A 15,144-nucleotide genomic window follows, 5' to 3' on the forward strand; every position below is an offset into this window, starting at 1 on the left:
AGAAAGAAAGAAAGAAAGAAAGGAAGGAAGGAAGGAATTAAGGAAGGAAGGAAGGAAGGAAGGAAGGAAGGAAGGAAGGAAGGAAGGAAGGAGGGAGGGAGGGAGGGAGGGAGGGAGGGAGGGAGGGAGGGAGGGAGATTCATGTAAAGATTTTTTTTTTTAATCTCTTTTTAAATATAACAGAGGGCGAGGGCTCCCATACCTACAGGAGGATTAAACTTTGCCACTGTACAACAGTGTCCCTCCCAGTTATTTAAAGGGTGGTTGTTGTACAGTCTCTCCTTTCCTTTGCTGGTGCAATTAGTGGTGAACAGCCTCTTCGGCCTATCGCGCTGGGCTCCTGCTTGCAACCCATCACCCCACCAGCATTTGGCTTTTGCTTTCTGAAAGCCAGAGATCCAGGAGGTCCCCCACTGTGGTCCAATCGAAGGCAGGGAGATGTTTCTCATCAAAGCAGCAATCGCTCCGTTTGCCCCCATCCAGGTTGTTCTGCCACCAAAGTCGGGGGGATTGTCTGCCATCCTGAGCCCAGCTCCATCACACCGGTTGCACATTGTACCCAAATCCTCTTCATTCGTCTCCACTTCCTCCCTCCAGGAGGGCCATATTACATCAGGCCATTTTTTCTGGTTGAGATGTACACATGGGTGGCTGGTTTTCTTGCTTACAATTTTTTAAAATTTTATTTCACAGATTTAGACAGCCAACCACCCAAGGAACTCTGGCTAAACATCCATTCCAGGTTATTTAAAAAAATATGTATTTCTAGTGAAATACGTAACATAATTGGACCATCATCTGCGTAGCCCTTTCCTATTTGTCCCCTTCTGCACCAAAACATATGGGATTTTAGTTTTTGGGTGGGCGGGGGGAAGGAACAAGTCACCAGGCATCAACAGCTGAAACATTTATTGACTTGCTTGGAGAGTTCAGAGAAATTGCAACAGCCTCTGCGCTAATCACATTATATGCTATTTAACATAATGCTGCTAGGCTTTGTCAGATCATGCCATAAAATACTATTATACTGTAAATTAGATTACCCATACCTCCTGGACACTTAGGTCAGCCTTGGTGTGAGGTCTTTGCCCAGGGACCATTCCTTCTCTCTCCCCACTGCAACTTTTCTCAGATTAAACCAGCTTGCCATCAACCATCAACATGGGGTGTCAGGTTTCTTTAAATTAGCAGTTAAATAGATGGAAGAGGGAAGACTTTAGATTCTCTTCTTTTTATCATCCTAATCTTGGCTCAAAAATAGTAGGTTATTTCCTTCCTTGAGGTGCTGGATTTTATTACAATCTCTTGGGGAAATAGCACATAATTTGTCTTTCCTATCAGTTGGACCAGGATGAGTCTATAAAATTATCAGAATACACCCATCAAGACAACCCCTTGGAAAACTATGCTCTTGTGCCCACCAAACTGTTTCATTCAAGATGGCTCAGCATGATATGAGTTGTAGAATTACCCTATGTCTGGTAATACTCTAGGCCCCATCATTGATATCACAGTGTGACATATATCCCTACCAATTTCTATCAATAACTACCACTGGAAGCTGTAGGATTCAGAAATACCTAACTTAACTGGAAATGCCCCATAATCTAGACATTGAAGCAGACTCCCGCAGTTTGATTAACCATTCTCCAGTAGAGGGGATCAGAGATCTTCTCCCATAAAAAGCATATAAAATCCTTGCAGCTGTTATCATATACAATGCCAGCTTAGTGTATTCTGAATAAATATGTGGATTAGTAAAATTTAATAAAAACATCTCAGGTTGAAATGGAATTACAGTTTTCAAAATGTGTTTCATTCCATGATGAATTAATTTCCAATATTGTTGAGCTCTGCAACATTGCCACCACATATGGAAGAAAGATCCAATGTGTTCGTTGCATTTCCAGCATTTTGCAGAAAAGGAGTTACTCATTTTAGTAATCATGACTGTAGTAATATATCAGTGATGGAACATCTTATACCAGTTCTCTGTAAGCACAATGTTCGAAGTAAATTTAATATTCTTTTTCCATTGAAATTCCCACTGTTCCATCTCTGTAACTGTGTTCAGATTTTGCATCCATTTAATCATATAATCTTGGACTTGTTCAGATTTCAAATCTTATTTCAGTAATAGATCATAAATTGTGCCCAGTAAATGTTCAGTATCATGATTTAAAAGATTTTAAAATTCAGTCAAATTTCTCAATATCCGCCCTTGTTTCTCTAATTCATTTGTTGCTTATCCGAGACTAACCAACTGAGTTACTCTCACTATACGATTGTCTCTCCATTTAGCAAATTTCTTAATACTTTCTTCATCATTTTTTAAGCAACAATAAGTTACTTATTATATAGTCTCTTAGAAAGGGTTTATTTCTGTGTTTATCAACCCAAATACAGTATATCAGTACAGCCCATGAGAATGGCCTGCCCCTCCATTGAACTGGTTGAACCATAAGAAAATATAATCCATTCTGAAATCCATGTTAGGCAACTGGCATGATAGGTCAAGCTGAAGTTCGGGGTTGCTAAGTCACCTCATTCTTCTGAATCTTGAAAGCCTGGGGCCCGTCTCATGGCTCTGCTAATTACTGTTGGGATTTCCTTGGCTGCTATGTATTTTAATTTTGGTATATGTTTCTGTTTTTACTTTCTTAATACTGTTCACTGCCAAGAGTTATTTGTTGAGATGGGCGATCATATAAATTGGTTAAATAAACAAATAAATTCTTGAATTTAATTCCTGGCTCTTTGTTCGACCACGTATAATTCATTACTTGTCTATGCCACTCATTTAATACCTCAGTAGAAACTGGAATAATTTGAAATAGAAAGTTTAGTCTCAACTGTTGCACTTCTTCCTAATCAAGACAAATTCAGTTTCTTCCATCTGGAAATATCTGTCAGGTTATGTTTCCAGCCTGGTAAGTAATTGTTCTTGAAGAAACCCTTTGTCAAAAATCTTTGTCAAAATGTTTCCTAAATCTTTGACCTTTTTAGCAATAATATTAAAGCAACTGAGTTTTCTCTTGATTAATTTGTTAGCCTGACACCAAATCATATTGTTGTATATGTTCCATCAATGTTATTAAAGAGCAATTGTTGATACAATATTATCAGCAAATAATTTCAATTTATGTTCTTGCACAGCTAGCTTAACTCCTAGGATTCTGTTGGTCTGGCATATTTGGGTTGCCAACTGTCAACACCACTAGGTGGACCAGACCAGGAAATCAACTCCACAGGAAGACTGACACCACTTTTATTGAGAGTGGCTCTAACAGCAGCATCTGGCAGGTCCGGGGGTGCTGTGCCTCCTCCCCCCTCTTAAACTCCTGTGAATTAGGGAGGTGTCATGAGGTGCTACTTATCTTCAATAACTTTGGGCATCTAAATAGCACCAGATGCATTCAGACCAAAAGATGATGTGTCTAACTTTGCACTGTCTGGAGCTTCACTGACACATACGTTTTGACCCGGAGTACTGCTTGAAAAGCTGGGCAAAAGTTAGGCAAGGGGGTTGTGTCAGCCCCACCAGGTAAACCAGGCCAAGAATGGTTGTGCGGTTGTCAGCCCTACCAGGTTAAAAGCTAAAACTACTTTTATTGAGAGTGGCAAGACTTGCCAGTCTGTGCTGTGCCTCCTCCCCCTTCTTATACCCATGTGAATTAGGGAAGTGTCCTTCTGAGCCTCTTTCACATATTTTCTGCTTGTTTGGAGTTAAGCCATGTTTTTCCCCTTGTCACTTAGGTAACAGATCTTGCCTATCTTCATCAAGATCATCTTCCTTTCTCCCTACACCAAGGGTTCTAGTGCTAGTAGAAATAAAGAAGAGAGAGAACAGCCTGGTCTTGTTCCCTTCAGTATAGAGCACTGTTGTGAAATAAGACCATTCACAATAATTTTAGCTTTTTATTCTCCCGAAATACTCTGTATCCATTTAAAAAAATTATGGCTGCAGCCCATTTTTTGAGAATTGCAAACAAAAAGAACATCTCAGATAGTCAAAAGCTTTTTCAGCATCAAGGACAATCATGACCAGTCTTTGGTTTTCTGAATTATCTTAAATGACAACCTTTAGAATATATCTGATATTTCTCTCATACCCCTCTTGGGGACAAATCTCATCTGGTCAGGATATATTATTTCAGTTAAAAAAGTATTTATCCTCTTAAGAAGAATTGCTGTGAAGAGTTTATAATCCACATTTAATAATGAGATAGATGTATATGCTTCAGGATGAGTCAAACCCTTTTCTTCTTTATAAATCAAGAAAATAAAAGCTTCTTTCCATGATGAGGGAAGTTCTTGATGTACCTGAATCTCATTCGTTCTTGTTCAAAAGCTCAGTCAGGATTTCTTGAAAAGTCTTGTAATATTTTGTAGAAATACCATTGGTTTATTCATTGTTTAACTTTTTAATTGCCTTCTATTATAGGTAAATTAAAAGCTTCTTTTTCCTGGTCAGTAATTTTTAAAAAGAATACTCCATTCAAAGATTCTTCAATTTTGCCGGGTCAGACTGCTATTTACAATACAATTTTGAAAAATAATTTTTGAATTGCTGAGTAATGACTTTCATTGGGAACACATATTTTGGTCCATCCCAAATAGAAGTAATCATTCTCTGATTCTGTTCCTTAACTGATAAGCTAACAATTTGTCTGGTTTATTACATTTCTCAAAGTATTTCTGTCTGGTAAGATACAGCTTTTTATAAGTTTCATTTACTTCCAGTAAATCAAGGTGATTTTGTATTGTTTTTATCTTTTGCTCTAGATCTGAGGTTGAGTTGAGTTTATTACTTGTTTCCAATTATTTCAGATCATTCAGTAAGATATCTTTCTGCTTTTGCATGGCTGTCCTTCTGCTTCTTGCAAGAAAGATGAACAACCCTCTTGTAAATGCTTTACTAGCTTCCCATACTGTAGTTAAAGAAGTTTCAGAAGAGAAATTAGTCCAGAAGAAACCCTTGAATTCCTGTTGGCACTTCCATTTTATCTCATCGTGTAACAACAGCAGTTCATTAAGGCTCCACCTGTTCAGTCTGGGATTTCTGTGGTCAACGCACAGTGAAAGGCCACATGGAAGCATTCTGCCCCAAGGGCCATTTCAGGCAGCAACAAAGGCCTCAGTCAAACCACCCATCATATCTCAGGAATAAAACCAAGCTCCTTCTGGAACCCCTCGTCAGTCATCTGGGGTGGACCAATCTAATAGGTCCTATCTCCCTGCAGGAAAGGATGCCCAAAAGCAATCAAAGAGTGATCTGTCTGTGGCAATGGACTGGTGGTAAGGTCCTTTACTTTCAGGTCACGGTGCAACTGCCCAGAGACAAAAATCAGATCTAGCGTGCAATCGTTGGTATGTGTCAGGGTCTCAGTGGCCATGAATTCCTGAGCTGCTCCAGACTGAATGCCACCTGGGGGGAGGTTGAAGCTTTGGGAATTCCACTGCCAACCTGAAATGAAACCTAGCAGCTCAAGCAGGCGTGTCACTATGCAGCAGGGAGGCCAGTTAAACAACAACAAACGCAACTGCTCCCTACAGCCCAACTTTAACCAGAGTCTCACCACCTCTGCCCTGCACTCACAGTTGATGCTAGACTTGAACCCAGGTAGGCATATCTCCAAGAGGGGAACTCCACCCTTCAGACTCATCAAGGTCAATTAATTTGTCTTATTTAATGGTGGTCTTATTACCTAGCAATATGGCTTCCAAAAGCAGCAGCCAGAGTCCAGGACCACCAAGGATCCAATGACTTTGTCTTGGGGGTGAATGTTGAGGCTTGAAAGGCAGGACAGTCCTCAGTCACCGATCCCTTCATCTCCATGAGTGGCTCACCCTCAGCTTGGTCTCAGCTTGGCCTTCAGCACGGTCTTTCCTTTCTTGTTCTCCAAGGACAGGATTTTTATTTGCTTTGTAATACATCTTATCATTTCTTTGCACTCTCTGCATTTTCTTTCAAGGCAGTGCTGAGATGCACATGAAGGAACATGGCGGAAGAGAAAGGATCCTCGCCGTATCTCTTCATGTGCATCTCAGCAGTGCCTTGAAGAGCAGTTGGTGGCATCATATCACCCTTGTCACTCTGCTGCGTACGCCCTCAATCTTAAACATGGCTCTCTTCTTGTCCTCATATGTTAAAAATAGCTTTACTGCGGCTTCACCTGCTCTTACCCAAGCAGGCCTCATAAGCATGGCCTGGGAAAGCATTGCACACAGAAGTTCTGGGGAAGATGGATCCACCTAAGGTTTTCACCCTTCCTAAGGTTTCAAATGACGCCATCTGTCCTTTGCTGAAACAACATTTTTCTACATCTCAATTAGCCAGATAGTTGGGGAGCTATCCAAGGTTCTGGCTGATGTTTATTGGAACTTGTTTTGACCTATATATTTACAGACTGGCAGTTATATCGACCTGTTTAGTTACATCTTCCTTCCCGAACTTACTTGGCTGAATCTGATTTATCAAAATTTGACCTACTCATCCTTGTCTTATAATAATCTGATTATTTACTTAAGGTGTACAGACTGTCTTTCAGTTGAAAGACCTCCAGGATATTTTACAATATATGGTAAAAATACATCCGTTAGAAATGAGTTGCTTTTTCTTTCATTCATACCCAGGTTTTGCTCAAATTAGATTTTTTTCCTCCTTCTCTCACTCCTTCTCTTGCAACACAGAAGCTATTTAGAAGGCTTAACACTGAAAATGGACATGAATTATTAAACTGATCTCTGCCGGTCATCCAATATGTGTAAACCAAAACTGTAACTTTTTTATGCAGTAAGGCAGTACAACCTATACCCTGTACATTCTACAAACCCACCCATACCCAGCTGCAGCCAAAGTATTTTTTTACTTACATATGTATGTGTGCACATGTATAGACACATGTGTGAATAAGAAACTTTTTCCAGTAATGTATAGTTGTTTTCTTAATAACGTTACTGATATTTTTAAAGGAAAAAATGAAACAAGATGGGCTTTTACAAGAGGGGTGGGCATATTCTTAGCCCTGCGAGTGCTAGCTCTATCTTTACTGTAAGGTCGCATTAACAGAATCTTGCAAGGCTGAAAGTATTTCTCCCCTCCTTGCTTTTTACTCTCCGGAAAACTAGGGAGGGTCCCTTCTGAAATGCTTCCCACGCCTTCCCTCCTTGTGTGGGCTGAGATACCTTTTGCGTGCCAGTTGTCCAGTCTGCGGCTCTTTCTCCTGACTCCAAAGAACATTCCCACATACAACTAGAATCAATAAAGCAGAAACAGAAAAGCAAAACCTGTAAATACCATTCAGACAATTCAAACTAAACTATATACTAAATAAGACAAGCTAAAAACTAACATGGATATAAAAAAAAAAGAAAGGAATAAAATACATTTTAAAATAAGTAAATCAAAGAAAAAAGGAAAACGACGGAGTAAGAATGAAACGCATCTATTTTTCTACAGTACACGAAAATACCAGCTACATCCAGTATGCCAAGGTTTAAAGACGTTAACTTCCTGCCAAGGACTTGGTCTATGATAGTGTTAATGTCTAACCAAAAATGAACTGTTAAAGGACTCAACCGAATGACATGCACTAAAGTTCCTTCAAATTTATTGCACCTCCAATACCCAACCTTTTTTAAACATCTGTTGGAGAGTTCTGCAAACCCTAAGAGAGATTTTTTGTTGCTGAATTAACCTGGTTTTCAGTTCATAAGAAACATATTTAATATTCCTTGAAGCCTGGCACCAGTGGTTGGTAAATTTGAAGGCACTCCAATTTTCCATTCCAAATTTCTTGTATATTATCCAAAATTCTTTTTGTAAAAAAATGAATTGCTGCTAATATTTAATTGTTTTTTTAGCTTCTATAATAATCTTTTCCAAGGCATTCAAAGATACTGGAGCACCTGGACCCAAGAATGTAATAGAGGCTTTAACTGTATATATTGTCATTCACATGTTTTGGGCAGATGAAACTTCTTTTGCAGTTTTTCAAAAGTCTTAAATAATCATTAATGAACTGAGAACAAGTATACCAGTTTCACCGCATGGTTTCTATAAAAAGGGTTTTTTTTCCTGCCATTTTTAAATAATGATTGTTCCAGATCATCAATTTCTCATGGGAATTCAAGTCAAATTTTAATTTCCTATCCAATAATTTCCAAATATGTCTAACTGCCTTAGGTATTCAAAATATTACTGAATGCATACTATCGTTGGAACTAAGTATTTGCCACGACTTCAAGGATACCAGAATCCACAAAGGTTCATATTCAAGATAATTCTCATTCCAGTACATTACTGAAATTATTGTTTAAAATGTGGAAAATTAAAGCCACCATTATTATGAGAACCATAGCTTTAAAAGATCATTCTTAGAGTTTGATCATTTCATAAAAAGTTAACTATTGGTTTATCAGTGTTTTAACATAAGCAGCAGCTCTTTCAGCCATGTATATATTTAAGTCATATGTCTTTAAACCATGTTTACGTTCATTAGACTTATTCTTTCCCATAGATGTATGAGCATTTCCATTCACCTCTTAATATCCTCCAATTATCTGTGCTGTACAATTTAAGATATTTATTTATATTAAGCAGAATATTTTCCTATGGATAATTATATCCAGGTACTTAATAAAATCAGAATAAAAACATCCTAATTTTTAAAAGACCTTATATTATTGCAATTTGGAAAAATATTCCAATTTATGTGTATTATTTTTACAAATCTGGTGAAGGATATATGATCATCATTAAAAAGGCCCAACCAATGTAACAATGCTCAAGTAGAATAACCACTAACTGAGATACTAAAAAATAACCTTGTCATGAACAACGGCCTTAAGGTGCGGAGAGAAATTTATAGTTGAGAAAGGGTTAGTTAAATGTTATTCTCTCTATTTGTCTTCCAAGTTATTTATTTTTTATTTATTTAGTCAATTTATTTAGCTGCCCATACCACATGCAACTCAGACCTGTTAAATTAAACAATATAATTTAATTACATTTCAATTAAATATATTAAATAAATATACTAAATTATATTAAAGTAGAATTTAATTGGAATTAAATATAATTAAAACAAAAATATATAAAAATAAAGTACCATCACATATAATAAGACATGACACAGATTACACCAGGCACGGTGCAATGACCAACATCAATCAATTTGAGTGGGTTCAGAAGAGGTCCTGGGGGGGAAACTAGGTCTTCAAAACCTTATGAAAGGCAGGCAGGATTGGGACCATCCAGATTTCCAGGGGAATGCTATTCCGTGCAGCGGTCACAGCAGCAATCTTCTTGGTCCCACCAGATGACATTGCGTAAGTGAAGGGATGAAGGGACCTGGGGTGTGCCAACCCAGTCAGATCTTATTGGATGGGCAGAGACAACAAGGAACAGGCAGTCCCACAAAAAAAACCAGGCCCTGGGCCATGAAGGCTGCTAAATTCCCACATACTTGCATGAAACGCATACCAACTCTGAGAATTTGTTTTTTTCAAAAATTTTCTTCCAAACCAAAATTGGATCTAAAACTAAATTAAAATCCCAAAGTGCAATTATCTGGTCCACCTGTAAATCAAAAAGATTTGCAAAACACTTACATAAAATGTCAGGCTATCTGGACCACATAAAGCTTGATCCTGGCCATCCAACTCTCTCCATTATCAACCACCAAAAACATCCAACATTGCTTGCTCGGCTGCAAAATTTGAGGATTTCTTAATGAGCGTTGTCATTCCTCTGGCAATTTTTGAATTTCCACTTGTATAAAACTATTCCCCCCTTCCCCCCACCCCTTAATAGCCAAAATATGTTTCTCATCAGGGCAGATGTGAGGATGAATATTCAGACAGCAATTGCAACACCAGAACAACCCAGGGACAATCACCCGGGTTTATCTTCTATGTACACAATCACTAAAGGGGAAGGAGATTCCTCCCCATGTTTGTTTGGGTTTTTTTGCTATCCACTTTCTTCATTTTCACAAATCTTTTTAATTTATTCTTTTATAACGAGACATTTAGAAATTTTATTTAACTTTTTAAAAAATAGGGTGTTTTGTTTTGATCTGGCAGGACTATGGTTGTATCAAGTCATGACTTAATTTTTGGTCTTCTTAATGCTATTTTATAGTTTATGGCTTTTATATTTCATTTCCAGATTAAAATTTTCTTGCTCAAACTGATTGTTTGGTAGAAGAAGTATGAGTCTTTTGAAACTTTGCATTTTAACTATGACCCATTATCGCATTCTCTTTTTTTCTTTTAAATAATTTTAAATGTAAAATTAAATATTATATTGTTATAATACTAATTTATAATATTTATTTATATTTGTGATATTAATTACATATTTCTCTTTTTCTTTAAGCAAAGATTGGTTTTGTACTGTAAATGGTAAAGATCTGAGAAGTATATCTAAGAAGAGAAAAAGGAAATTATGCATGGAAGTTGTTGAAGCTTGAAGTTGCTTTTTGCAAGAAATGCCCAGTAGTGCATTGCACACTTGGCAAATGGATGCATTATGCTTCCACAAATGGGGAAGAACTACTTCCAGACTGAGGAATGATTTACTTAGAACTGGGTTCAGGAGATGGACACGTGTGATATAAGAGGAGGCAACTTAGAAACGCAAAGGGAGAGAAAAACAGAGATTGAAGATATTAGAAGTTGCTCAGCATGACCTAGGTTGAAGGACAAAGGAAATAGCAAGGAAAAAATGGCCCATGTCAGGAAAAAACGGGATGCTGATTCAAATGATGGGCCACAGGCATAATATTCCCAGGTTTCAGAAAGGAAAAGGAAGACAGGAACAGTCTACCTGTTCTGCAGGAAGAAAGAAAAAAGACTTAAATTTTAGATGGGTTGGCAAAATGCCAGGCACAGAAGGTATCTTCCAGTCCCTCCGTTTTGGATTAGAAATGTGAAGAGGCAAAAGCCTGGTTGCCCAACACAATTCCTCATTCACTGGTTGCTTAACAAATGCAGAAAAACATGGTTCCCTTCTCCTATATCATGGATGAGCAACCTTCTTGTGTCGGGTCCAACCTTCCTCCCCTGCTTGCTAGCCAGTTTCTCTAAACCAGCATTTCTCAATCTTAGCAACTTTAAAATGGGTGGACTTCAACTTCCAGAATTCCCCAGCCAGCAATGTTGAGAAACGTTGATCTAAACCAACAATGAGGCTCTCTGTGGTCAGACTGAAACCTATAGGAATTCACATCCTAGACTAATTTCCCAGGGATTCAGCCTGATGTTAAGAGTTAGGAATTGTGTAGAAGACACCTGGTCAACTCATCCAAGGTACTGAATAGGACACTTGCCTTTTTCTCTCTTCCTTGGAAAGCCCACCTAGGTGGTGAAGCTTTTTTTTTATCAAGTCCTGGCCCTGCTATGCCCCTCAATTGTAAATCTTCCCAATTCCATAATTGCTAAGTCTGTCCTTCGTTTTCTTTTCAGTAGCAGCTGATCATTTCTGTCTCTCATGTTTGTTGCTTTGGTTGACATAGCAAATTGGAAAATGAGTTGATTTAGTCCTTGATTCACCCAGGCTGGAGAGAGGTCCCATCCAACTGGCAGGTGATTATGTGCACTGTTTACATAATTCTCCTTATTCAGGCACAGATGTATTAATTATTATAAATAACAATTATTTGTTCATACTTGTGTCAGGAAGTAATGTACCTGTCAAGAAATGTATGGGTGTCCCTGAAGTAGGTATGAAAGGGCCATTAAGGCGGGGAAGGAAGGAATCTCCATGGGGTTTGGAGAAGAAATGACATAGTCCAGAAATGGAAGGAAATGTGAGAGAGAAACTCAAACCACGGTAACCCCATTTAGATTTTGTTTAGTGTAAGATGGGGCAGAAAGGAATTCAGATAGGCTTTCAAGATTCTGTTGTACAGTAAAGTGGCATTCCTGGAATCCCTGTGGAATTGTGGAATTCTTGACCTGGCCTACTTCAAAGGGATGACCCCAATCTGGAAAGTCTGTCCAAGTTTCTTTATGGAGAAGGGAAAACTACATTTCAGTCCTAAAGAGTCACAACACCTTAAACCAGGGTCCCTCAACCTCAGCAACTTTAAGATGGGTGGACTTCAACTCCCAGAATTCCCCAGCCAGCATGGCTGGCTGGGGAATTCTGGGAGTTGAAGTCCACCCATCTTAAAGTTGCTGAGGTTGAGGAACCCTGCTGTAGGCCACCGTGTACCACCTGGCAAGGTTGTTGCCAGTGAAGGACTGGCTCTCCCTGGGCAACGGGAGCAGGGGAAGCCGCTCATTTTCCCTTCCCTGAGACGCTGCCCAAGAGCCGCACACCCCCTTTTGCCATGGGGAGAATGGTGGACGTTCTTGCTGATGTTTTGAAGGGCCCTGAAGCCTTGGCTCTGCACTCAGGCCTTTGGTGAGGGCTACTGAAGTCCCCTTTTCTTTGTCATCTCTGCCATCTTAGCTGGGTGGTTTTCTTTTTAAATGTTTTTAACCATTTGTAAACCACCCAGAAAGAGAGCCAGTTTAGTGTTGTGGTTAAGGTGCCTGGCTAAAAACCAGGAGACCATGAGTCCTGGTCCTGCCTTAGGTACAAAGCCAGCTGGGTGGCCTTGGGCCAGTCCCTCTCTCTCAGCCCTAGGAAGGAGGCCATGGCAAACCACTTCTGAAAATCTTGCTCAAAAAAACTTCAGAGACTTCTCCAGGTAGTTGCCAGTAGTCAACCCTGACTCGAAGGTACAAAAAAATAAAAATAAAGAATCACCCAGAGTCACTGGGAGTCAGGCAGCATATATGTTCATTGTTATGACGTCAGAGCACAAAGAGAGGGCCATGATGTTCCACAGACTTTGATCTAGGACCGTCCTTGCAACTGCTATCGAGTCAACCCAGCCCTTCCTTTCTATCCCCACATACCTCCATGTTGAGCCTTGCTTCTCTTTTATTTTCTTCTTTAATATAACATTATTGAGGTTTATAGGATTGCTAATTGTACACCAATCTATGTATTTTTCAATATAGTAAATAACAGGTGTGGGATATAAACATTTCACATAATTAAATATTGGTAAGTATATATAAAAGTCTTAAGTTTACCTATTCATCCAGTGAATCTCTATTCTTATGCAATGTCCAAAATAATTTCTAAACTTTAATAAGGAATCGGCTTTCTTAGGCCGCCCGGCTTAAAAAAAAAACTTTATGATTACATTGATCATCAGTCAGATGAAATGCAAAATAAACTTTATTTTTTTTGCTGCCCAGAGTCCCCTATTGTGGGGGAGATGGGCGGGGCAGAAATCCGATCATCATCATCATCATCTAGTATAATTACTAAAGTATTTTATACTAAAGTATTTTATCCACACATTTCTCCACCATCACCACCTCTTGTTTACAGAAAGAACTGAGTAAAATGAACACTTTTTTCCTGGACTTGGTAATGCCCATCATCAGTCATATCACTGCCAAACAATGCCACAATTTATTGTCCTACAAAATAATGCATTTGGCAATTGTACTTTTACAGGAATAGAAAAAGAAATCAACATTTTTGGCTAAATATTCCCAATCTGTCTTCAATAGTTTATGACCTCTGCATTACCTAATTTTGGTGTACATAGTTGGTATCTACCCTGGGTTTCCTCTACTAAGTCTGATGGCAACTCTTTCTTAGCTCTAGATAAAAGAGTTCCCACACTAAATTGTGCCTGTTATTTCTCTGATCCCACTTTTCGATGAAAATCTGCTATTGAATATTGGATAGTAGTGGTGTTAATTCATATCTTGAAAAAACTCTTGTGCGGTTGTCTTGAGGTCTCTTTTACGGTCTCGGTCTCTCCAGCTCCCTGTTACAAGATGTAATGGTATAAGCAGTGCAGAATTTTTGAATTCTCCTACCATACATTGAGTTGTAACATCAGTCACAAGTTTGTCTGATACATCAAAGGGAAAAGATGTGTTACTCTGTTCCTGTGTATACAATAACACAAACAGAATAATGTGTCTGTTATTCAATATACCTGTGATAGACATTATAATAAAATATTGGCAACTGGAAGTCTTTCCCAAAATCTACCACCGTCAGCTCTTCAGAGTACACCAGGTCAAGGAGGAGACGCCGCAGGGATTCCAGGAATGCTATTTTATTGTTCAGTAACAGAACCTTGAAAGCTTGTCCCAGCTTTCTCTGCCCCATCTTATACCAAACAAAATCAAGGTAGAGTTATTTTGAGTTTCTCTCTCATGGTTTCCACTTTCTCAGGACCGAGTTGCTATTTCTCCTCTCTTGACGGTTCACTCATTCCTTCTCCAAAGTCATTTCTACATTCTTCTACAACCCCAGAGGCTGGCACCTTTTTGGAATTGAGAGCCATATTTGATGCTTGAGTTGCATGCTGAGACCACATTCCAAAATGTGGGCAAGGCCAGGGCAAAAAAGAAACTAACCAAGACCAAGCAAAACATTAACTTTGAACTAATGCGGATGAAATGGAGCTAATTAGGTAGAGCCAACAGGATTACTCCTTATTTATATATTACACTTCAACGTTAAATATGCAAGTGGTGCAAGGATACGCAGTCAAGGTTACGCGTGGTCCTTCACCTGAACTCACAGCCATCTAACTACCAACATTTCTAATGATGCACGGCCCACCATCTTCCCAGATTTGGTCTTTCAGTCAGGAAGTTCTTTATTATGTTTCTCCTAAATCCTTTTCTTGTTGTTGCACCCCATAGTTTAAATCCAATCCACTGGAATAAAATAAAACAACTGATAATTCTTCAAATATTTGAAGATGACATTCACCTCTTGCATGTACTTCTTTAGAAACAAATACTTGTCATCCTTGAAATAAAATTGTACCCTATGTTGTACCAGCTCAAAGCAAGACTAAGCAGCTACCTGAGCACAATATGCTAGGTTTGGTTATTTTTATCCTGGGGGGGGATTACTGTTTTCTGCAAATCCAACACAAATTAGTTTACAATTCAATATATTATGCAAACACAGGAAATAGGTTAATTCAGTAACCAGTGAAGCATTTTATGTGAATTCAACCATGAGTTCCACAGGGAAGGGGGCAAAGGAGCAAGAGGTGCCACGCACGTCAAGACATTGCATAAATAATGCAAATGATGTCT

The sequence above is a fragment of the Python bivittatus genome, unplaced genomic scaffold (genome assembly GCF_059951505.1).
Source record: "Python bivittatus isolate LINGU-HERP-01145 unplaced genomic scaffold, Pbiv_v1 ctg000790_np1212, whole genome shotgun sequence".
In the NCBI taxonomy this organism is placed as follows: domain Eukaryota; kingdom Metazoa; phylum Chordata; class Lepidosauria; order Squamata; family Pythonidae; genus Python; species Python bivittatus.